Below are 24,181 nucleotides of genomic sequence, written 5' to 3' on the forward strand. Positions count from 1 at the left end.
AGCCACAGAGTGGGGCGCCGAATTAGTCACCTAATTAGCAAGTGAATGTTGTTTTAAAAATCAAAGGTCCTGAAAAGAGATGAGACATAAAAGCGACATCTGACGCTGAGCCACGGCATGACTCGCCAAATGCGTTCCGAACTTCCCTCTGTTATCGCACTGATACAATAATTCCAATTTGTGACATCCAAGCGGAGGAAAGAGGAAAGTCTGGGATTCATGTTTGACAGAGCAATGTGCGCGTCGCACAGATCTGTTAACCCACTAAAATGGAGACACGGCGAGGCACGGTGGGACTGAAATCTCTCCGCAGGGGTGTGAACAGAGCCAAATGTCTCCGCTTGTACGTCAGCACCCCTCTGCAGTCGCAGTTTAGATGGGCCTGCCGGGTCGCAGCGAGTGGCGACATGTGCCCCGATAAACTGTCCAGTCAGGAGCGAGAGCGGATGCGGAGCGGCGATGACTCCTCACTCTTGTTTTAGGGGGATCTTCCCCAAATAGGTTGCTCCCACAGAGACAAATAATTGCTGCGATATCTCGGGGGCAGGAACATGAGGAGCCGTCTGCATTTTAATGCCAGTCCTCCACAGGAAGAACCCAATTATTCATGCCAGCGGACATGCTCTCCTGATTCTGTGTCTGGACCTAAGACATAGTATATGCAGATCCTGCAGAAAGTCAAGTGAAGGAGCGGCTTAAAAATAGGAATATATACAGGAATAGATAATAGAAAATGCCATCTATACAACTTTACATGCAACAGTATGTGTACCTGTTTTAGTTCTCTCCTGTGGTTGTAAGTCTGTTTATCACGTTAGTCCAGTTAGGACGAGACTTTGCCATACCGTTTCTATTTTACAGCTGGCTAAGCCTCGTGACTTAAGTCATGGCCCAATTTTTATATTTATCCAAATGTCCTTCAATTCAAACTGGTGGTTAAGAAGGAAGGGTCAGCGACGGAGAATGCTCCATCACCTCAGGGTCAGTGCCTGGTTCTGAAAGGAGCAAGCATCAGAGGAGCGGAGGCTGTGTTAGGCAGTGTTGCTGCAGGCTGTGGACAGAGTCAGTACGGTAGGAAGGACCCGATTATGAAGATCTGTGAGGTGGAGGACTTGAGAACTGGGACGGTGGAACGTGCAGCCAGTGGTGGTTGGAGGGAGGGCGGTTGGCATGATGTGATTTCAGAACAGGTGTGGGTGAGAAACAACAGAATTTTAAATGTACTACATTTTTCAATCACCATCAGCATCACATTCACTTATAACTTCTGTTAGGCACTAGTTTGTATATTTCACTGATTGCTTACTGTTAATATCAAATTAAAACCTAGATCATCAGAACTATGAATACAAAATAATACAAAATTAAATTGCCAAAAGTGCCAAAGGTTTGTTTTGACCAATGTATTCAGCATAAGAAAGATGAGCAGATTGGCTAACAGCATAACATTTAATGTAGCGTCTAAACTAAGAGTTCCAAACAAAATCACGCCATGAAATTGTGAGACAGCATCTTTCTACAAACTACACAGCGACAATCAGCAGCCACAGTCCTGCCAGTCTAAGCTACAGTGTCACAACTGCTATTCCAAGTCTCCATAAGATTTAGCCGGGCCAACCTGTGAAACTGAGGCAAGAGTGGGTGAGGGTACTACTGACTGACGGGCGGTAGAACCGTTGTCCATACCACCTGTAATGTTGTTATAGTGTCTTTGTTTGCCTTGATGCTTAAGTAATAACAGATCCAAAATGTCCTCAATTATCTGGAAGGAACAGAGGTTTAGAGTTGAACAAATGAGGCCCTCTGAGCATCGTCTGAGTGGCTAGTCTGAGCATGTAACGGTTTGTTCATCTTTGATTGAGAGCTGGCTGGCTTCTTTTTTTATTTTCGTTTCTGTCAATGACAGATCGGACCGATCCGATCGGGCTCGCTGGCAGATCTTGGCAGCTGATGGCGAAGCAGCTTTCTCCTTCCTCCAAAACACTCGCTATGTCGTGTCCCGCTCACGAGCCTGAGTACACACGGGGAGGTCAGAGACAAAGCAAACACGAGCCCACTATTTTCACTCTCCCTGCCAACATGTGTCACGATTTCAAATGCTAAAATGACCCAGTTACAAACCTCATACAGCGGAACATCTAATTTCAAGGGAGAATTAAAGCAATGCGCTCCCGTTTGAAATGTCCCCATTTGCACTAAATGAACCACACGCAGAAGAGCAAGGGATGCAAATCTTAGTCTGCAAAGTAAAAACACGAGGAGTAAAAAAACAAAAATCATTTAACTGTGATTGCAGGCAAAATGGCTCGTCAGTGGGACCCAACCTCATTTTGCTGAGCTTTATTGGTCTCATCTAAAACTGTTACCCTTTATTAATTTGCATAAAAATTGTGATGTCCTTCTCGTCTAACATACGCGTCATCTCTTTTGTTCTATTGTTATCAATTTGTTCTGCCTGTATTTTCCCAGCGTGCCAACAACACAGTGGATCTCATTTCCTTTCTACAGCAGTGAATATTTAATAACAAAACCAACAACCAGCATCAACTGATGGCATTGCACACTCACATTGTTAGGACAGACCATGACAACACCAATACAGCTTTAATTAAGGCATTTAATTGTGTCGCATTATATAATAAAGGAGAACATGGCTGGCCCTTACATCTCATGACATGATACCCATTACCTCTGTTGCGCCCCATTATCGATTATTCACTCTCAAGCTGAGGAAGAGGAGATAAAATAGGATGAGACTTTATTGATTCCCAGGGGGGGGGGGGGGATTTACATATTGGAGATGCAGAGTGATTGGCTGAAAATCAGATATGGGGTGTTCTGAATTTAAAAACTCCCTTTAGTTGTTGGTCTTCCAATGCCAAGTTTTAGTTTAGACTGTGTACCTATCCATCCTGATGTAAATGGCTCTGACTAGCTGGTTATGGTATTGTGCTGTGTGTAAATAATCATATAGCTCTTCAAAGTAGCAGCTAGATCAAATTTCACTCTCTTGCTCATCCACCTTGTCCACCTCCAGTAAAAAGCATCAGCAGTCAGTTTCAATTGTCCATTAAATCCACAATTGGTGAGCTTAGAAAGAGAAGTTTGACAGTTAAAAGCCACTGACACAAACTGCTTAAACACACACACACACACATCCATTTTGAACCTGACCTGTCTTGGCAAGAGTTTATTGAATACTGTGGTGCATAGCAGCTCGTCATAAGGTCATAACAAAGTAGAATTCTAAAAAAACAAAAACCTTGGCTAACCCAGCAGTAACAAATTTGATTGGTTTCCTTTGCCTTGTGTTTAACAAATGCTTTCTGTTGGCTCTTTACCAGATGGACAGATGAGAAAATAATAAAATAATATCAAAAAAGGATTTAGGAAAGCTATCATCTCCCATGCCAGGTTAATTGTTTTTCAGATGGTGAACAAATTGCCCTAAAATGTCAAAATGAGCAAAATCATTAAACATGGCATGAATCGAATCTAATATGAAAGTATCCGAGGGACAGAGCAGAATAGAAGACCTGTTCAATCAGCACAGTTTCAAAGTGGCCATGCAGGATTATTGGCGCCAATAAAGCATCTGGCCACATGTAAAATCCAGAGGCATTTCCACATTATGATTCGTAGCATTAGCTAACTGCTGGCGGTGTTTTTGCAAAACACTGAGAGATTGAGCTTGACCTGTCAGTCCTTCCCGACTGCAAACAACTTGCCATACGACATCAGTGACATTTTCACTACAGTCTTGCCTTATTATGGCTAAATCATTTTTGTGAAGTCACCTTGGCTAAAAAAAAAATAAATAAAAAAAATCCCTTGAGCTGTTCCTGATAAATTATTACGCTCAAGAGACGGAGCAGATGGACAACAGAAAAACGTAGTGCAGTGCAACCAACTGTAAGGTGTGAACCAAAGAGGAACAGCATATTAGGTTAAAATAGGTTTTGGAATGATAAATATTAATATACAATGTACAGTGTAGATAAAATGTGTGATGTTTTACTGTCACATTTGAGTCTTTAAAAAAAAAACAAAAAAAACCAAACATACAAAAAAAACAACAACATTTACATAGCAGAGAGACCCAACCAACGACTGCCTCGCCTCCCCCCTTTGGATATCCACCCTTGGATGGGATGCAGCGTTATTAGTCACAGTCTTATCCAATCAGCCATCCCAAAATCTCTCGCTACTGGGCATTGCACTGGAGAGGACAGATTGTCGTTTATTGTCACTTCGATTTCAAACTGGAGATTAGTCATATTCATGAATTTGCTGGTGGCACAGACCTCTCTGTTTGTGCGTGTGCGTGTGCGTGTGCAGGAGAGAGTGTGTGTCCATTATGTTTGCAATCGCGCGACCAAATGGCCAATTGACTCTGACATACAATCAATCATAAGTGGTCCGAGCTTGATAAATGGAAATTCTGCCCTACAATAGACCTTTCACATCTTGTATTAATGTCGCGAAAGGCTCTCAGCACGTGAATGGACTGAAACAGTGATGTCACCCATTAGACTCACCCTGTAGCTGCTCTACAGATATTGAATACTGAAGTCAAGGGACCCATAATGGCAATTATGGTGATTTTGTGAGACCGTAAGCAATCACCAAGCCCCTGTTAAGAATCTGATGGACACCGATAGAAATCTATTTGCTGAAAGAGTTTACTTCAGACAGCAGTAGTGAAGAGAGGACAGTGGCGCGGACTCAACCAGGGCGAAATGAGGCTGCCTCCTGTCTGTAAAGGCTTGTTTACCAACTCCAAGAGGGACGTAACTGTTTGATTATAGAAAGATAGGGAAGCATCATGATCAAACTTTTATTTATCCATTTCATCCATTAAATCCATTGGTTAAACTGGACACAAAACATTTATGTCGCAATGATGCACCTAAAACAGAAACAATCATTGATGTGACAAACTCTTTTGAGCTGCATCTGTTCTAGTCCAATCTAAAAATGAACAAAAAAAAAAACAAATCTGAGCTGGTTTCCTGCCATCAAACCAACTTCGAAAAGTGACACCTGCTGGCGTCATCAAACATTCAATTAGTCACCATTGCCGCGTGTGAGTGCGTGTGCGTGCGCGTGCGTGTGGAGGGGAGGCAGGCTGAGCCGTCCCGCTCAGTGTGGGCCTCTGCGCTGCGACGTAACATCTATTTTTCAATGAATTTTCCCTTTAAAGTCTCTCTCCTCTCCCACTGAATCATCAGAGCGCATCCCTTCTGCAGGGTAAAACACACACACGGACTCTCTCTCTCTCCCTCTCTCTCTCTCTCTCTCTCTCTCCCTCTCTCTCTCTCACACACACACACGCACGCACGCGCACGCACGCACGCACGCATATTGCCTCTCTCGTCGTTGCGCGCAATGATTCATCAACCACCGTTTGCTCATGAGACCGCGGTTCGGGCTCCGCTGAGTTCATTTTTCGGAGCCGGGGAGTGTTTTGCTCGTGGGCCCTCGGATGTCCCCACCTCCCCCCGACACCACAGTCGCCTCTCTCCCGCATCCCGCGTCTCGACGGAGCGATCGCTGCCGCAGCAGCATCAGTATCAGCAGCAGCAGCAGCAGCAGGAGCAGCAGCAGCAGCACCGGCAGCCTCCGAACTGCGGATCCATCTGGAAGCGGCTGAGCTGCTGAACAAGTGTGGAAAAGACCGACGCGCAGTGACGGATGCGGGACTCTGCCTCGCATCCAGAGGGATAAGAAAGGGGGGGGGGAGGCTTTGCGGGACATTTAGAAGGAGAGAGGTTTGGTTTTTGCGCCTTGTTTTCTCCCAGGAGCCGTCTTGTTTACCCCCCCCCCCCCCCCCCCAAACCCTCCTGCTGACAAACGGCCGAGTGACAGTGATTTTTACGGCCGTCGTCGGAGCGCTGGATAACTATCCCTGCGTGACGGACGGCCGATCGGCAGCCGATTCCACCGGAATGACAAAGGTAAGAGCTTGTTGACACGTCCGGGGCTGTGACGTCGCGGCCGATGCGTCTTTCAGTCCCATAAAGCCCGTGTGACGGCTCGAGCGGAGCTCATCGGGATGCGTTGTTGCGTCGTCAGACGTCTTGGAGTTGGAGAACGGTCCCCCTCCTCACCTGTCCACCCTGCAGATGCAAGGCAACTGACTTTATGCCATTTAACACCCTATCCACTTTATTTATTTAGTCGTTTGTTTCTTTCTTTTTGATTATTGTATTTTTTAGCCTCAATCTGACTTTGGCTGTGGGAGCCAAAGTCGCAAGTAAATATTAATATTTCATGTTTCTCACCCTATTTATGCAAAAATATTACTTGTTGGACTAAGTTATGTAATTATATATGGCACAATTTCTCCAACAGAGGAAATAAATTCCTGTCAGTTTGCCAGAGATCATGTGATTCAGAGGATTGATTCCTTTAAAAAAAAAAAAAAAATACAACCATTAACTTCTGCATGGCCGGTGAAATGTCAGTGACTGCGTTGGCTGAAATATTACATACCTGACTGGGTGTTCTACTGGTTGGAACTGGAGCTTTCTCACCAAACCACTAGAGTGTGTTTGTGCATGTGTGTGTGTGTGTGTGTGTGTGTGTGTGTTTGAGACAGAAGGAGAATCGATCGCCCGGATTGTGTCGAGGCCTGCGTCTCGCTCGGTTGTTGTCAAACACGAGCGTCTACAATTAAAAGCCCTTCATGCCGTCGGGGGAAGGCTGGTTAATAATTCATCCCAACCTGAGGATGGCTCACTTGCGTGTAGCACTTCACTGGCCCTCTGGTGCTGACGGCCGATCAGACCGTATAGGCCCTGTCCTCCCTCCATGGGCTGTTTAAACGTGCTGTAGGAGTCAGCAGGTGAGCGGCTGACTTCCATCCATGTGCTCCGCTGGCGGTGGTGCTGGACTCCAGGCTCTCACATAGGTGTCAATGTCATATCTGCTTGCCGGGGAGCCAACAGCCAGGATGATATACTGCACCAGAGTTTGATGAAAGCCCAGCTGGCTCTCACCCAGCGTGGTGGGTGTTTTTCTCTTTTTTTTCCTCTCAATGTTTTTTTGTTTTTGTTTTTTTTTTAAAACTGGCTTAGTCAGGTATACTGCAGCGAGTGATTGGACAAGATGCTGTACAGTAGCGTTCACGCCGCTGTGTTGCCAAAGCACACGCAGCATTAAGAGCACAGGGTCCTGATTGAACCAGCGCTGCGTTAAAAAAAAAAAAAAAAAAAAAAAAATCACACTCAAGCCGTGGAGTTGACATTTGGAGCTCCTGTCACGCGAGCCGCCTCGCGTGTGCGTTTGTCCTTGTCCGCAAAAGGTGGCCGCTGCCGGCTTCTCGCCTTGGTCCGCCTGGTTTGGCGGGAAACGCAACCAAGTTCATTTACTTAAGTGCCGTGCCAAAGCACAGTTTTGAGGCACTTAGCTTGAGTGCTTTAATTTTGAATGCGACTTCATCGTTGGGCTTCGCCACATTTCGGGGGTGGGGGGTGTTGTGGAGGTGGGGGTGGGGGCACTGTGCTTCCTACTGCACTGCACTGAGTCAGAGTGAGTCAGTGGTGAAAGTCAGGGAAGATACCAGAAAAAGGTGCTCAGGGCTGAAATACCAGTTATAAAAAAAAGCTGCTCACACAGGCTAAAGTTAAGAGTACACATTGTGAGGGAATGCTCAGTATTGCATTATGATTTTGATTGTTGATTACTCGTCTATCTATCTATCTATCTATCTATCTATCTATCTATCTATCTATCTATCTAAGGCCTCAACAATGAGCATGTAATGAGCAAGTAACACAATGAAAAATTTTCAAATGCAAAAAAATTCAGATCACACATCGTTATATGGGCCAGAACAGTGCAGTTTCCAACAGACAGAAGGGGAAAGCACTCAGAAGGCTTTGCGCACCTTTCGCACAGAGAGGCAAAGTTTCACCTTCTCCTGGAAGAGTTCAAACTGGGCTGCGTCTTAACACACTGGCCATATTTCTAGCCAAACTAACACCATATTAACCATGTCTTTAGCCTTGTTTGGTTTGTATGACTTTCACGCGTTTGCCAATTAGCATGGACCCGAATGCATCACCCATCCAAATGGGTTGATGCCTGCGTTTGCACTTTGACATTTCATCCCAAAAAATATGTATCGCATGTGAAAATTCCGTGCCTAGTTTGGATTAAAAAGAAAAGAAAAGGAAAATGTATGTGGTGTCTCTAAGCTGGAGTACGAGAGCCGGAGCTCCCTGCCTGTATTACAAGAAGAAAAGGAGGAGCAATGTCACAGGCTGTTGTTCTAATTGGTGTTTTGAAGGCAACAAGGACGACAGTTTCTGAGGCCTGGTGTCCTTCCCTCTCATTTTCTACTTCCTCCCCCTTTTATTAACTCACTGTCTGTCAGCTGCCCGTCTTTTTTTTTTTTTTTTACTGTATCTGCCCTGCGCGGCCGGTGTAAGGTCAGCCTCAACAATACAATTACAATACGGTGGCCTTTCATGTCATCCGCTGCGCTTTTATGTGAATGATGTAGTGCTTCCTGTATCATTAAGTGTGCCTCGGGCGACTTCTCATGCTCGTTTGGGGAAATTAACACAAAGATGGAAAAAGACAGCGCCTCCTTATAGAAACGTATACCGCTAACAGCCTTCGTTGACATGTTCGTGGGAGAAATGCAATAAATAAGAATAATATACAGCCAGTCGCAAACATGTCCACAGAGCCTATAAAAGTGACGTTGTGGGACTTTTTTTTTTTTTTTAGCCAGTGAAAGCAGAAGGAAGTGCTTGTATTGTGGACGACAGAATGGGAGTCTGGACTGTAAAAATAGCTTGCGCCTTGTGCCAATCTCCTCGCAACGCCAACAAGACATAAACGCGTTTCATTCAGCCGAATAAGTGCTGAGTCTCTCAAATCAATTCAGGAAGTGCGTCCGTTAAAATTTCCTAATTTCTCGGAGACGTGTGATCTCTTATCACGCCAAACAGTTTTTGTTTCGTTTTTTTTTTTCCCCCAAAAACTGTTATCCATTGATATTCACCATGGGAACAAAGCGCCAGCGTAGCCTCAGTTCAAACAGAGGAATGGCGACGCCAACTGAGCCGTGTGTACACTCCATCCTCTCCGTCAAGTGTCTTAGTGCTCCATCTGATCAGCTGTCGCCTCGCTGCCGGCGTCGCTGGGAAAACAAAAAAAAAAAAAAAATGAGCGAAAGAGGAACCCGGTTGGAAGGAATCAAATGTTTTCCTGTTCGACGCCGAGAGTTTTCCTGCTGTTGTTTCCTTTAATGACCTTGGTGACGGGGCCTGAGGTCCACCTCGTGCAGCAGCAGCAGCGGCAGCTGACAGAGTGTTCGAAGGTGATTAAAGTCTCTCTCCTCTGATGCTGATCTCTGCTGCTGAGTCAGTGACCTTTCCTGCTGGAAAACCTCCCTCCCCCTGCTCTCCCCCTGGTCTTGTCTTCTCTCCTTTCTTCTTCTCCTCTCTGTCCTTTTATTAGAACTTCTATACTCTGCACTTTCTTTTAAACGTTCCTTCCTTTCTCCCTGCGACTCTCATTACCCCTTTCTCTCCCACCACCTCACCTCTTTTCCCATCATGTTTTTTCATGTTATCCTGAATTATTTTTCTCTTTTTTTAAATTCATCTCCCCCGACTTCATCTCCTCTCCTCTCCAATTTCTTTGTCTTCTCACATCTTCTCTCTTTCTCTTTCCTTTCCTTTTCTCCTCTTTCCAGCTCATCCTTTTCTTTGCCCCCCTCCCCCCCCCCCCGCCCCGACGCTGTATTAGCATTATTTAGCCCCCTGGTCTCACTTCTCTTCTCCTCTGCTTTCATTAATTTCTCTCCTCTCCTCTCCTCCACACTCCCTCTCTCCCCTTGGATAAGTCCAGATAAACATTCCTCTGCATCAAGCCAGCGATTCCGCTGCCACAGCCTTTTCCTCAGTGTTCGTCAAACTTGTAACACCTCATGCTTTCCACTTCTTGTGTAAGAGCTGAAAATAGAAGCGGCTGTTTTACAGTAGGACCTTGACAAGCGTCTTGTTATCTCCCTGCAAGTGTCATTTTACAATAAGTCCCCGCCTGGGCTCCTGCACCGCATGCATCCTGTGACACAAATTTGCATGTTAAGCCGATCGCGCCTCACCAGGGACAATTAATCAGCACGCAGCAATTAATGTGTCTGCGTCCCCTGGAGATTAATTGTGTCTCATGTGTCTGACGCGGGCAGATCTCAGTAACAGATGTTTGCTCACATCAGTTTTTTAAACGGCAGAGGAGTATTTATCGCCAGTGTTTTTATTTTTCAGGTTATTAATCGCAAAAATTGGCTTTTAATGACACAGAAATTTATATGAGCAGCCGATTTAGATTTGGTTTGTTGGTTCTGCTCATAGCGCACAATCAAGAAAAAAAATTGGTATACGGGCAAGAAATAACACAGCCTCTATAGAACAGCTGATGAATATTACTGGGAGGCATTTGTTGCGTGAGAGGAGAAGACATACAGTGTCGAGGATGCCGCTGAAATAATGCAGGATGATTCTCGAAGCTCTGGGATATTTTTCTTTCCGACTGCGAAGAGAATTCCCTTAACCGTTGCTTAAATTTCTAAGGCGGTCCTTGTGTCTGTGAATGGCTGTGTGTGTGTCTATCGAAAAACCTTTTTTTTTGGACGGCGACAAAAGCTCACAAGGTTTCATTATAATACCCGCTGCTCTCCAACCAACCACCACCAAGTTTCGGCTTTAATTACTTCTGTGTAAATGTAAGAAAACAGAGATTTTTGCCTTCTAGAAGCGTTCTCTACCCCCCAGCAGTAAAATTGCTTCATAAAAAATGCACAAGTATATTTAAGAGAGTGGCAGGATGACACTAAAGACGCTCCCATATTGATTTAACTGTGATGATGTCCAAGGCAAACAACCTCTGAGCAGACACAATGGAAAGGAAAAAAAAAAAAAGTGCGTTTTTCAGGAAAAACAATCACTGTCTGCCTCCAGCCGCACTCCGTCTCATTAACGGCAAGTTCATTTGATTGTGTCATCGTTAATTTCCTCATATAGATGTGTATTTTTTTTCCCCTTAGTAATGTTTGGCTTAGCTGCAATGCTCTCCTGCCACTTGATGATGGAGGCGTCACCGTGCTCAGACAGTGGGATTGCTTGACAGGGAGTCAGAGAACAGATCCGAGTCCTCTGAGGATTAACACCACGGGACGTCTGCCTTCTGGCTTCTGTCACCGATTACATCCACTCAGATCGAGCCCTGACCCCGGGGTGTGCCCGTGTCACCACCCTGGCCCTGAGCACCATATGGTACTCCACGTCTTCTTGTCGTAATGCCGGTTGCCATCTTAACTTCTCACTTACAAGGAGATTGCTATCACCTCTTGACATGCACGGATCTGCATTATGTGATTGGCAGAGACCGAGATTAGCCGCCCCCCCAACACCCTCCAAGCTCCCTGATTACTCAATAATCACTGAGTATTCATTAAAGAGAATCGGGAACGAGAGTTGTTTGAGTCATTGAGCCGAGTCAACCAGAATGTGTGTAAACCATGGAATGTTTTATAAGAAATGTTTCCTGGTGGCCACTCGAGGTACTGCAGACAAAAAAATCCCATGGACCCAAAAACACTTTTCCCAGAGACCACAATACAAAAATAAACACCTTTAAAACAGCTGACAGGACGACTGTGACCTGAAATACGATTCATAGCAAATCTTTGTATTGTAGATTTTCCAGTTATGGTCTTTTAGTCGATTAAAAAAATTATAAAGGTCAGGAAACTGATTCAGTTTGAATTGCAGTCACACAATGGTGGCGTATTGTCAATCCTTTGCCGCTAGCTGTAGCAGCAGCAAGTTAGCGAATGAATTAACAGGGATGAGGAATCATGACTCACTAGTCAGTAAATCAATCTCAATATCAGAACAGCCCGTTCAGAACTCACACGTCACTATTGTTCAGAGCAACTGATAATGGACAATGTTTATCTAATGCTTCGTTCATCGTCATCCTTTTTTACGGATAAGAAAATCGGTGTCAGTGACTAAGCTGATTTTTTAAAGCGGCACAGTGGGAGTTGATCGTTGGCAACCTCTCTGGTCGGGAAAAAAAATGTAGTTGCACATAACGTGCAGAGGAACATTTGAAACGTGGGTTGCGCTTCAACGCCCTCCCAGCGACGAGTTGTCTGGCGGCATCGAGTGTGTTCAAATCAAAACAGAACTCCATCAAAGTCTCCAATAGAATGATTTCATTTTCCAACCTGGCAGCAATAACATTCCAGTGATGAGTCCCTGAAGGTTGCATCTCTGCACGTTTCAGGAACAAGGTACAATATATTCTCTTTGGCTACTTAGTCAACCTGACTCAATTCTCAATTCTACACAAGGTTTGTATCAAACCACTTCCCTGAATTATTTTTTATCTTGTTTCTATTGCAAATTTGTCATGTATTTGCTGTTCACGGCCAGTATCTCACATTGGTACACATTATAGGATATTGACCTTTACAAAATATGTACATAAAATTAAACGTTTTTACTATATAATACTATAGTAATGAAGCAAAGCAATAAAGAGTAATAATAACCGAAGAATAACGGTAAAATCAGTAATGTTAAACGGATCGAATTGAAGGACGAAACAAAGCATGAAAGTATATGCAAAACCATATAGCTGTCTGTTACAATAACAAAGTGCTTTTTGTCGCTCATAAAAAAATCCCAAGGTCTCTTTGTGGCACAAAAAGACTATATTTTTCCTAAGAACTGAGTATTTCTCATGAGATTACAGACCTTTAATATGTTAATGTGCACTACAGCAAGCGCAGTATCTCGTCAGTCAGTGTCCTAATCCTATTAAGTATTTATACAAAAACAAACTGCATAAAAGTGCTGTTTTGCCGAGGGAACGTGTGCACTTGTGGGCATTGGCAGGATCAAATTCTAAATAAAATAGCAAAGGAACCTATTGTCACTTTCAGCCAGCACTTCCACGGACACATGCACAGATTTGTAAAGCCATGAATACTGATTTAAAGTGAAAGATTTCAGGATGGAAAACTGTCGTACTTAAGTCCAGGCAGATTAAAATAAGCTGGAGTTGGAGACTTGGAGCCATGGAAAGCACGTCTTGGCTTTGCTTTGATTTGATTTGATTTAATCCCGGCCTTTCACGCTGTCACAATTTTGTATAATTACAAAGTAGCAAAATTTAGAAAACTATAGAGAATAACAATATAGCCTACTGTTAGCATCTATTAAAAGTGCTAACAATTGAGCTCTAAAAATGCCAAATGAGTGTCATGCAGGTCACATAAATCCGTCAGAGTGACTTGGGGTGTTTTTTGATCCTAGCGGTTAGTTTAACCTCAGGTTTCATTTTCATAGACAGGGGCCAGATCTGTCACAGAGACCAAAGTATTTGCTGCCCCCTAAAAACACATGTGGGCTAAGACTCATTTTTGAGAGGAATGAGGTTTTGAATTGTGCACACGAAAATGATGGGCCATGACATTCTTTTGTTTGGAGAACAGAAAACATGAAGTCTTTGCAGATTAGTGTTTGTGCAGTGTGCACAAATGTGGAACCCAGGTCCGAGCGACTGACAATTTAAACAATATATCATGAATTATCTTGCAACATTGTTCAGTGAATAGTAATATGTGTCCATCCCGGGATGTGTTGTGCATTTGTTTTGTTATTATTCTTTTTTTTTAGATGTTAAATGATGCCTTAACTATTCAAATTGTCGAACAGCCAAAGAAATGAAACCAAGACTGCTCCATGCTCTCAAACACCCCCAGTCTAGTGCTAAAATAAAAGCAAGAGCAAACACCGTGTTAAGTGTTGTCGTCTTGCTCACTTCTGATACCGTCCCATCTGGTTTAATGTTGTTTGCATATTTTGTTTCTGCATATTTTGCTGTTTGTGTGCCTTGTTTTTCAGCTTTCGCAGTGTGCAACCTGAAAGGGTCACAGGCTCCCAATCACACCCCCCCCCTTCACTGTCAGAGCCATAGCCAGTCACAAACAAGAGCCAAACTCTGTGACATTAGCACAACCTCCACTCTGCACACACACACATGCGCGTGCGCATGCACACACACATACACAAACAAACGTCTTCTTGACTTGAGTGTACCTGGAAGGAGTGACAGCGCTCTGTGTCACCGTCGGCAGTAAGGCATTTTGAGGCCTTTCTCCCTTTTCACAGAGAGATGCAACTCGTCCCCAGGACTGCGAAACACAAACACTCTCGTGATCACTCGTTCTCACTTTGTCCTAGAGGCCAAATAGAGCCGTTTACCACGGGGCAGAAGGTGTTCTCCACTATTGGCTGCTTATCAGAGGTTTTGCTCCTCAGTGCTGAGGATACATCACAGATCTTCAGTCCATACAAATGGCTTTGTTCCCCCAGTTCTTCACTCTGTATAGTGTTATAATATTCCAGCTGTTGTGTTTTTCTTCATCTTGTACAATTTCAGATACTGCGTAGTGCTTTGTGTTTAATCTCAACGTCTTGCGTTGCAAAAGATTTGCATGACAATGTTCTTATATGGAATGTGACAACTGTATTAGCACTTGTAAAAGCTGTGTCTCTTTGTATGATATTCTACGCTGCCTATATATTAGTCTTGCTGCATTCATATGCATTCACACTCCTTGCCCAAACTCGTGGTGTTTGAGCAGCACTCTCGTAGCATTAATAATTTCCACTTTTCACTTTGCGAAATCCTGTCATAACCACTGTTTGTTTTTGGCGTGTCATGGATGGATGATTTGTGTGTGTGTGTGTGTGTGTGTGTGTGTGTGTGTGTGTGTGTGTGTGTGTGTGTGTGTGTGTGTGTGTGTGTGTGTGTGTGTGTAGTCAGAAGGTAAAACCAGTAATAAACAGAACATCACAGAACCCAAACAGCAGCCAGCCAGCAGATCAGGGGCTTATTAACGCGAGCTAATGGACAGCATCGCTGTGTGTTTTCTCTGGATTTGCGGACGCAGACGATGTGTGATGTAACAGAGGAACTTGTGTTGCTCTGTCACTGCGGCAGAATTAGCAACACATGCAGAGATCTGACTTCAGCGCTACCTTTGCTGTCCTGCTTCTGTACGTGCCTAAACTCCACCATCTTCCTCTTCTTCCTTTTGTTTTTTTTTTTCCTTCCAAAGACTTGACGCGACCCGACCCCTGCTTTCATTGTCATCCTCCTGCGTGGACAGTCAGTGTCTGTGTGGGTCACCCTGAACTGCCTCCTGTTTCTTCCTATTATGCTAACTGTAGGACGGCTGGAACAGACTCCCGCCCAGCTTTTCCTCTTCGCCCAGGTTGGTCGTCCTTGTTTGTGTTCTTCCAGGCGCTGTGCCTTCATTTTAAACGCTGCTGTTGCATAATTCACAGCTGAGGGGAGACAGCTGCTCCAAGAGACTGGCAGGTAATGTGCGAGATGCTCTGGAGCCTCACAGGAGGCTGGAGGGCAAATCCTGGATAACTCAGAGATTCCAGAATTTCCCGACGGGATCCTGTCTGGAAGCATGATCGTGCTGTAGGCCTTTGATAAAGCAGTAGCCGTCCTCAAATGGGATACAATACAATAGGAGGTGCCAAAGGAGCCTGTATACTGAGCTCCAGGAGCTGACGGGAGACTAATGTTAGTCTCAGCTTTACCACCTGCACTGGGAGCATCTGTCCGTCATCACAGGCAATCTCACTCTTTATTAATCTGCCAGGAGTGGTAATGAATTTCATCTGGAGAGTTTCAAGGGCTCCTAAAGGTCTCTGTTTGCACTTCTGCCTCCTCCATCTCTTTATCTTTCCATATACTGTAATCCTCCCCCTCCTTTACTTTAATTTGCATGTCACACTGGAAATACCACCGCGCTCTCCTGTCATGATATTTAGTCCGTCCGAAAGTCCTATTTGATTTTACCAGTTATTACCAGCCAGACATTTGTGTTTGTATTTCTTGGTGTGAAATAGTCTAAACATGTCAGATACTTCTCTTCGCACATTAGAGGGACTTGCAGGCACACAATATGAATAAACATGGAGGGCCGCTCCTGGTAACATTGACCCAATCCATCATCTTTTCTTTTTTTTTTTTTTTTTTTTTCTGCAAGTTTCTTCCCAAGTTGAAAAACTTCGCAATAAATCATTAAAAATCTCGACACCTTAAATTTAAATTGTTTGAAGACTAAAATAAAAAAAAAATTGTACCTTAATAATACAGTTACCCTTTGTGTTGGCGACCACTTGCTGCTAGTAAGTGAAATGTTGTGTGTTGTATAATAGAATTTTAGTTTTGTGGGTTTTTGAGTGCCCCTAGTGTCTTATATAATAGAAGCAAGATGCATTCTGCTTCTGTTGGTTTTGACCTGTTCCTTGCAAGTCATTTTATTAGCAGTCGAGAAGAGCGTTCAAGTAACGCGCAGAACAGGCGAATCGTCAGTTTCCTACAGTTATTATTGCTCAACACAAGCGGAGTTGTTCTCCCAGCTAAAACAAGACGAATGCGTAGCTACAACGCTGTAATAGCAGCAGAGTGCAGCAAATGTTACATAATACAATAATAACGTTTCAAACTTAAGAGAATTCAGTCTTTTTTCTGAATGGAAGAGAGGGTTGGGCTTCAAGGCAAAACGCTGCTCTGTAGCCGTGCGGCTGTTTGTGGCCGGCCCTCCTCTGTGTTCAGTCACTGCGCAGTGTAGAGTCTCATTAGTATGGGTGTCAGTGCCTCTCCTTCAGCTGAACCTGCCGTGCCACTACTATAGTAGAGCTGCCGGCCTGCCTGCCTGCCGCATTGTCCCTGGATGGCCGGTGTGAGGCTGCCAGCACCGTCTCCTCTCAAGGATGACTGAAATGTGGGCGATCGTCAGAAGCACAGTGTCATGATTCAAGTCAAGGAGATGAGGCGACGTGTGCTCGTGCGTGTCTTCGAGCAGCACATCAAAGCTTGTTTCATATATGTGTGTGTGTGTGTGTGTGTGTGTGTGTATATATATATATATCTATGTATACAGTATATATTTATATACATATACATATATGTGTGTATATATACAGTATGTGTAAATCTATATATAGTATATGTGTGTGTGTGTATATGTGTGTATATATATATATATTTATATATATGTGTGTGTGTGTATATATATATATATATATATATATATATATATATATATATATATATATATATGTATATGTATATATATATATATATATATATATATATATATACGTATATATATACAAATTTTGCATGTGCTAAAACTGCAAAAATAAAACATTTTTTTGTTTTTGTTTAAATCAAAATTGAGCTATTTGTTATTTAGTCTGTATCATTTTGTGTGTAGTTGCTTCGTGGTGGGAGTGTGTTGAGTTGGGTTGTGTGTCACGAAGCCCCAGCGCACACAGAGGGACTTTTTACAGTTGCCTCTGTAATACTACGATAGAGTTAGCCCGTGTAAAGTGCGGCGAAGTGACAGCGCGGCGTACGCGTTTGTTTACTCTGACAGCTCAGGCTGTGGCTGTGCCGACAGGTGGTGAAGTGCCGTACGAATCAAGGACAAAACTCACAGTGACATCGCTGATAAGACTCAATGCATCTGCAGGAAAGGAGAACACGTATGGGTAAAGCGTTTGGAAAGAAGCCAAAGAAAATAATGAACAATTTAAAAAATAAAAATACTTTTTTTTTAAGAGTACAGCAAAAACTCTCCTGCAGTAGCCTACTAGATTGTTTAAGCTGGAAAAGACCTCAGTGGATGTTGTTCCGACTGAAGTGGCAACTTGTCTCAATGTCTGTAGAATTAACAACTTTTTCTTTCAAAAAGCAAAGATAAAAAGCTGAAAAAAGCACTCTCGGCTATTAAGACAAAAATTTAAATGCAGTGATAGAACTCCACTTCCTGTCAGGATTTTATGCTGTGACAAATCGACCGCTGGCACCAACAGTGGAACTTCCTCATGGTGGTGTTAATGATGATTCTGGCCTGGAACATAAAGGATAAACTAGGATGATGATGGCAAATTGTTGGCACTCTTGAAATACTTGCAGATTGGTTTGCCCAAAGAAAATCAAGCAGAGTAGCATGACCCACTGTATGGAGTATTTCTAGTCTATCTCTCTTTTGCATGTTCATATTATGATGAGCCTAAAAAAACAACCTTGATGACAGACTGCAATGACATCCTGTTGGATTCTCCGTTTCAGCAGCATCCATGCTAATCTCTACGAGATTGTGGTCACTCCCTTTTAATTCCTCGTCTTCTTCTGTGGTTTTAAAGGGCAGACCGCAGCAGATCAATTGCTGCTTTTGTCAGCGCTGAAAGGATGCTGATTGGCCTCCGATTGCTCAGGCCGACTGGGAACCCTTCAGATTGGAGCTTTTCGAGGAGGACGAGTGAGATTTCAGACCTGAATTTGAGGAAAATAAGCTGCGGTTCATGATCACTGCCGATAATTACGCTAGCACGGGGAAAGTCTCGTGTCCTTTCTGTCAACCTTGTGACAACGTTTAAAACGACATCACAGTTCTACCTTCCCCCGTCTAATGACTAGGGCTTGCAAACTCAGCCAGACCGACTTATAAGAGCCCCAAGGTTTTCAAAGTAAGGTTCACAGTGGCACTGAATAGAAGGAAGACATGATTGTATAAGCATGAAAAAGAGCTGAGCGGAGGGACGTTTCTGGATTCTTCTTTTTTTTTTCGGTGCATTTTGAGTCATTGTCCTTTGTCCCTGGAGAAGGCCGAAGGATAAACTCTCCTCTCGCTTCCACCCCCCGGCTGCGCTGTCATCACTCCTGGCCTTCGTTCAATCACCACTACAGTGTGATAAAACCGCGCTGCCTTCTGCAAAGTCACCTGACGTTGCAATATCATCTTTTCAGCCCCTCGCCTCCCTGGGTGTATGTCTTCCCTCGCCGCAGCCTCCCCCCCAGCAGGCCTAACAAAGCCCAGAAGACACAGCCGACCAGGAGTTTGTTGTTATTTTTAGAGGCTTTATTTCGAGGCTCGTTGATGTATAATGTTGCATAAAGCAGGAAGACAATGGGCCGCTCTGCTGTCGCCGCAATTGCACCGGCTTCCCGCTGCGACCGCCGTGCGTTTCCCACTGGATTTGACTTTAAGACATCACATTTCACTTGTCAAGGTGTGTCACGCGCTCACTCACGCAGGCAGGCAGGCAGGCAGGCAGGCACACCTGCTCCACACGGGGCACGCTACTGGAGCTTTTCCAGGCTTGACTGGAAGACTCTGACACCCACCAGTTTTGTTCCTCATGTGATCACAGGAAAGACACAGTGACATGTTGTCTCACTGTTTTTTCTTTTTTTTTTTGATAACGCGTTTGGTCGCGGTAGATAAGAGCCCCATACATCAATCCTGACAGGTCCGTTGAGCAGCAACTCCACCCCATCGCTTATGTCTTCTCCTTCTTCCCAAAAAAATCATTTTTTGCTCCTTCTGTTCAGTTATATATTTTCATTATTATTATTATTATTATTATTATTATTATTATTATTATTATTAGTAGTAGTAGTAGTAGTAGTATGTCTCATTGAATTTTCATCTTGTCTTTTCTTTTTATCTCAAATCTCAGAGTTCATATTTTTTGGTCACATGGCGGTGAAGCTCAATTGGGTTCCTTTTTTTTTTCTGGTAAGAGTTGCAATTCTCTACTCCTTTGCGTCTTGCTAGGAGCATCAGCCTGAAGAATTGAAGGTCTGAGCACCTGGCTGAAGGAGTGCCTAAAGATTAGAGAGCGCAGTATTTGAAATTAGCTGTGTTGCTGCTCCTGCGGGTAAACAGGCCAGGACAGGCTCATTTGTCACACGCTGAATCCTTTAAGGCGGACCAAGCTCAGCCGCACCGACCGGCAAATGTCAGTCGAAGAAAAAAAAGGGTGCCACGGCACGCCGAGAAGGCTGCCGTTGTGATTGATTAATTTGTTGTTGACCTCTTATTGCCGTATGTTGAGGTGCGTGATGTAGCCATGCGTGGTGCTAATGAAAAAAGATCTGGGAGTCAAAGGAACCTGTTATTCTTCTTTACCCTTTCCAGTTAATTTATACAGTGTGTGTGTGTGTGTGTGTGTTTGTGTGTGTGCGCACACACATATATATGTACATATATATATATATTTATATATATATATGTATATATATGTTTATATACATATGTGTGTTTGTATACAGTATGTATATGTATAGATACACATATGTCTATATATGTGTGTGTATATGTACATACATACATACATACATAAATATTTGTATATGTATATACATATATCAGCTCTTACGCTGCTGTGCAAAATACACATGCAAACTCATTTATGCAAGAGCTTTGGTATTGGTGCATTGATTAAGCAGGCCTGAGGATCAAGGCCTCTCCCTGGCTCAACACTCAATGATTTGCATTTAGCATTTTATCATCAAAGGTCTGTCAACGCCCTGGCAGCCAAAATCCTGAATGCTTATTTCTGAGTGATGTGTCCTTGAACACAGAAGGCATAGCTTTAGTGTGGTGTGTGCGCGATGAGTGCTTTGTCTCTGCAAATAATAACAGGCCTTGTGGAAGGTTCCTGAAATTTGGAAATGTTTGAAGGGAGAAGCCAATTCACAGAAACTTTTTTTTATTTTTTTATTTTTTTATTATAGTTCTGTCAATCACATCCAGGATTGTGGTAGTTTTTTTTGATTAACCGGTTTACCATTACTTTGAGGTTTACAATTGATGTGCAGGGCGGCATTGGATGCACATCACTGCTGAAAAAGAAGTAAAGTGGAAACATCTTTTACAAAACAAAGTTGCAGTGATGCTCTTTGTTCTTCTTTTTATGTTAGATATCATCCAGTTCCCCTAAAACTGCTGCTACTGCAGCATCCACGCTAATCTCTTTAGCCGCCGCTCAGCTTGCTGTCATTTCTTGTATTCTGTCTTTTTCTGAGGTTTTTAAGGGATGCGTACAGCAGTTGCCTCCATCTTTTCCACAGCTAAGAGGATGATGATTATGATTATGTATAAAACCAGGCATCGGGTAGGACCAAATAAAAACGATTTTGACTGGAGCTTGGCAATACGGATGAGATTTCGAACTTAAAGTCTCAGCATTCCAGGTGCATTGCCAACTTACTTCTGCAGAATATGTTGTGTGGTATTCAGGGTTTGTGATGCCTCTGGCACGTCGGTATTTCTTGTATCAATTTGCTTTAAAACAGCCAGAATATGCTAATCTTTATCTCATCAGCGCTCACTAACATATTCCAGACTCCACTTATTTCTAAACCAGCCTCTTATCACTGAATGCATCATCCTCTGGTTCTAGTGAACGTTCATCAACAGAAACCACTGCAGAACGTACTCACTTACAAGTTTGGCTCGGAAGTAAGTCTGAGTCATGATAACCTTTTGCTAGCTAAAGCGACTAGCTGACTCACAGCACGTTAGTTGATGCGATCAACCAGCACCTTTGATGTCAAGGGCTGTTGCTAGAACTAAATCTGAGTGTCTGAGAGCCAGAAAATCCAGTTTTCCCGTGAAGTCTCAAATGACAATAATTATAAATGATTTTTCTTAATAATTAAGTTTACAAATGAAAATTAGTTCAGTAACAGTGGATTCACAGCAAAATCAACTGTCTATATTTATGTAAATGCTGAGATTGAAAACTTTACATTAGTTTATGTCATGATGTTTCTGGTATTTGAAAATATACATCTCAAGATTAATACTCAACACGAAAGATGACAGAACGGGTGACTTGTCCAGGGTGTCACCCTGCCTTCGCTCTATGACAGCTGGGATAGGCTCCAGCAGACCCCAGCAACCCCGAGTACAGGACAAAACGGGTATTGCGAATGGATGGATGGATGGATGGATGGATGGATGTATGGATGGATGAAAAATGACAATGACAATAAAAAGCCTTGAATGCTGCTTGTTTTTCTTTTCTTTAACGCGACAATGCCATAGCCGCTAGTGCATCCATGATAGTCTCTTTAGTAACAGCTAGGCTCGCAGTCACTTCCTCTAGTGTTTCTTTCCTTCTCCTATGACTTGTGAGAGCCACTTTCACCACTTCAGATGGCTCGTCTCTTATATAGACAAAAATTTACTTGCATTGTTTCTTTTTCTATCTCATCTGCTAAACTCTAACATAAGGAGACACAATGAGTACGCTTTTTGAGTCAGCTTTAAGCAATTCCTTCATTTTTTCATAACTGAAAAGACCCTTGATTAGCTGGTTACTACTAAGACCAATTGAAAACACCAGAGATCGACGAGGTGGTTAACAGTAATTTTAGATTCAAAAATGACTAAGGGTTACAGTTAGGGTGAGGGTACTAAAAGACAGATTTGTCGGCAAATTCTCACCTACTTTTTCAATATATCATCGTTGGATGTGCCGGCGAAATGTCCGAGAAAGCAGTCCTCTGCTTCCCGCTATCTTAAAACCACGTCATAAAGCAGTAAATGAGATTACACCCATAAACGTACAGGTGATTTGTACTGGCTGCGACGTTAGTCACCGTCCAGTCTGCGTTTAATATTTCCTCTTAAAGCCATAACTCAGCGGTGCAGATGGCCAACCGGGGAGGGGAACAAGTGGTGCTGGTGCGGCGACTATGCATCAATTTAACGATTTTCAAGATTTTTCTCTCTCATGATGTAAGTCGCCATCACCGTAGCTGCTGATCTCACTCCTGACGGCAGCATTAGAGCAGGTTTCAGCGTGTGTGTGTGTGTGTGTGTGTGTGTGTGTGTGTGTGTGTGTGTGTGTGTGTGTGTGTGTGTGTGTGTGCGTGTGTGATGCGTGTCCGTGTTTTTTGGTGCATGTAGCGGCTGACAGCGGAGTGTTGGCTGCGTGTGATGAAGTACTCACAGCAGGCTGACCACAGTAATAGGAAGTGCATGGCTGCAGCTCATGCTCCCCGGCCTGGCTCACCTGGAGTGGATCGCACTCCCACGCGTTCGGTGACCTCGCCCTAACACAATAAACTGGTGGGGGGGAGGGGGGGGGGCTTTTAGAGGACACTCACAACACTTAATTTATCGGGCATTTCTTTTTTTTGACCACCTTGTCACCGCGAGTAAGATTTATGCGACGCTGTACTGGCTTAAGCTCTTCCTCACTTTGTCAGTGATATTGACCCAGCTTTCATAAACGCTGCTGTGAAAAATTGACCAGTTTAAGAGGATTGCGCCCCGAGGAGATTGGGATTCATCGTGCCCGCTGCCGTGACAAGGATCGCATGCCATTCCTGTGGCCATCCAAACGGTGGCGCGGACTTTGGGGGCAGTCACTCCGGCTCGGTCTCTCTGTCAAATCAATAAGATGTTCACCACTGTGTCCTGGGTGTTGTCCTCCAGAAGCCCTTTGGAAGACTTTTGAACGCGGGTGGTTTGTCCTCCATGCAGGGATGGAACCAGAAGATGTTTTAGCGAGGCACAGTGATCAAGTGGAGGTAAAGTCCATCCAACCTCTTATTGTCTAACGGCCGTAACGTCTTTCCTTATGTTTACATCACTTCAAATGTCTGACGTGTTGGCGGTCAAGACCTGAGCAAACTCGATTGTTCAACTTCTGAGAATCTTCTACTATTAATCTTACGTTAGGAACTGTCCTTTCAAGCTAACAAGCCAACCTTTAACATTGTCAGGTTATTCTAACTAAAGCTGCCATTTGGAATTCCTTCCCGAGTGGTTCGTCAGTGTTGTCCTCATCGAAGTCTGGGTCTGACTGTAACGTTACAGCTTGAAAAGCAATTGAAAACACAACAAAGTGTCCCTGTGCTTAGTTTGCGCCAAGGGATTTCTGCGAATAGTAAAAACAGTGGCGTAATTGCTTTGTCATTCAAAATGATTATCAGTGATAAACTTTCACCTTGCGGATGGATCTACAGAGGAGCGCATGGATCAGAGGGCAGACGGGAGGATGAATAAATGGATAAATGGATGATATTGCTTGATTTTTAGGCTGATTGTCTTGAAACCCACCTGCGAAATGACTATTTTTTTTCTGAATGGGAGATGATCTTGTTCCCTTAATGGGCTTTACATTAAATGTGACAGCACGGCCAACATTACAAGTAGCCACTTTGAGACACAAAAGCCTTACAGACAGCTTGATTAATAGAGGAGAGACCTGGCAGAGTGGATAGGCCCATCAATATTATTCACTCATTC

At 43.7% G+C, this 24,181-nt stretch overlaps 1 protein-coding gene across 4 annotated transcripts in view; it reads left to right on the forward strand.

Annotated features, from left to right (window-relative positions):
• Nucleotides 1–5,840: 5,840 nt before the first annotated feature.
• The window catches only part of dlgap4a (discs, large (Drosophila) homolog-associated protein 4a), a 72,322-nt gene continuing 53,981 nt past the window's right edge, over nucleotides 5,841–24,181 (forward strand). For 2 of the 4 annotated variants that reach the window (XM_076041741.1, XM_076041743.1), the window contains exon 1: nucleotides 5,841–5,957. The gene's annotated coding sequence lies outside the window, so the exon portion shown is untranslated. The remainder of the gene's footprint in view (nucleotides 5,958–24,181) is intronic. The other 2 variants (XM_076041744.1, XM_076041745.1) reach the window with 1 other exon arrangement.

Source organism: Nelusetta ayraudi, unplaced genomic scaffold (assembly GCF_046127955.1).
Source record: "Nelusetta ayraudi isolate G7.1 ecotype Tasmania unplaced genomic scaffold, CSIRO-AGI_Nayr_v1 ptg000070l, whole genome shotgun sequence".
NCBI lineage: Eukaryota > Metazoa > Chordata > Actinopteri > Tetraodontiformes > Monacanthidae > Nelusetta > Nelusetta ayraudi.